General features: G+C 44.7%; 1 protein-coding gene across 2 annotated transcripts in view; it reads right to left on the bottom strand.

The window, feature by feature from the left end:
* Positions 1 to 1260, bottom strand: part of arhgdia (Rho GDP dissociation inhibitor (GDI) alpha) — a 44563-nt gene extending 43303 nt beyond the window's left edge. The window contains exon 1 of one of the 2 annotated variants that reach the window (XM_060901497.1): positions 1151 to 1260. The gene's annotated coding sequence lies outside the window, so the exon portion shown is untranslated. The remainder of the gene's footprint in view (positions 1 to 1150) is intronic. The other variant, XM_060901498.1, reaches the window with a different exon arrangement.
* Between the last annotated feature and the right edge of the window lie 390 nt (positions 1261 to 1650).

Genomic DNA, 1650 nt, shown 5'->3' with positions numbered 1-1650 from the left:
CAAGACTGACTAAACTCAATCTAAATCAGATCAGGAATAAATCACTCATTAAAACACCAGCAGTCTGTACTCCACAACTGATTGTCAACTCCAAACCAGGCTGCTCGCTTCCTGGTCTTTGCGTTATAACTCATACAGACTGTAAGGAATCAAGATCCAATCGGGTTGAAATAAAAGAAAAAAAGTCACCATATTTGAGACATTAACCATCTCTGGTTTGAACTGTCTCTACAGGCTTCTCGACGATACAGGAAGTTACACACTTTCTCCACCCGCATCGCGCCAACCCCCCACATCAAAAATCAGGATTGGTTACTCGTTCATTCTTGCATTCTGATTGGAGGATTAACTCGGCACAGGGGGCGGGATTTATCAAAATACGGGTAGGGGACGAAAAAAAAGGACCTAGCTAGCCTAGCAGAATGGCCATGAAACGCCCATAGCATACTAAAAAAAAAAAAGTCGGAAGTTGGAAAAAGTTAGCTGTACAGCATCAATATCTCTTGGTGCACGCAGAAACTTGGAATGAAAAAAAGGTCACACTATCCTATAATATAGTGTGGCATTAGCGAGTAAATAAATCTCATAAGTCAATCTAGCTCGAAGATTCTGGAAAGAAGCTCGTTTAGATTTCCGCTAGTTAGCCAGGAAGCTAATATTAATTTCTAGCCAAGACAGAAAGCCTTTAACTGGCTTCACTTACTACATTTGAGTGGTTGCTTCGCTTGTAGTGTATTGCCACAGAATTGACTTTGGGGTTTTGTCAATCTCCTGTGGGAAGACTCATATCAACTTTCACACAGTCGATAGCTCAATATCCATCACCTCATTATTCAGTCCCGGTTGTGAGCAGCATGTAATAAACTACAGACACAACGGCTCGCGCTGGGAACCTAAAAGGTGCACGGAGATATGTATATCCTACTGAATTACTGTTTATATAGTCTGTTGCGCGAACAAGAAATATCTCACCAGCAACTTCAGATTCGTGACAAATTCCCGACCCGCTAACGATAGTTAGCTCGAGAGCCCACTAGACAACCAAACAAAATTCACAAATAAATCCAAACTAAACTCCTGTCAGGGGTGGTTCACCAAATAACGAACAGTAATATATTTCCCCCAGAATATCGGTGTTTAAAGCGCTTACCGTAGAGATGCACGTACTGTGGGAGTCAATAGGCTAGCACGAGCTTCAACTGACTTCTCAATGGCGCGAGGAGGGAGCGGCGATGTCAGACAGCCACCCGCTTCCGGGAATACCAGAGGAGCTCGCGCTCAACACGCATGCGCAACAACAAGCATTTCGCCCGCCGACCAGAACTGAGCGAGTGAGCCATAAACTAGGGTTGTGACAACAGCTCCTCTGTATTTGCGTTAATGAGAAATCACCAGTGTTGGTTTTTGCCCCCCTTATGAATCGACATTCCTCTTAAGCGGTTAAGACCAACCGAGTTTTGAAACTAACACCATCTAACTAACATCATCTCTAGCCGCTTTATCCTGTTCTACAGGGTCGCAGGCAAGCTGGAGCCTATCCCAGCTGACTACGGGCGAAAGGCGGGGGGGACAAGTCGCCAGGTCATCACAGGGCTGACACATTGACACAGACAACCATTCACACTCACACCTACAGTCAATTTAGAGTCA

This window comes from Neoarius graeffei, chromosome 20 (genome assembly GCF_027579695.1).
Source record: "Neoarius graeffei isolate fNeoGra1 chromosome 20, fNeoGra1.pri, whole genome shotgun sequence".
Taxonomy (NCBI): Eukaryota; Metazoa; Chordata; class Actinopteri; order Siluriformes; family Ariidae; genus Neoarius; species Neoarius graeffei.
The sequence above is the reverse complement of the archived record's forward strand: the minus strand, read 5'-3'. Positions and strand labels throughout refer to the sequence as shown.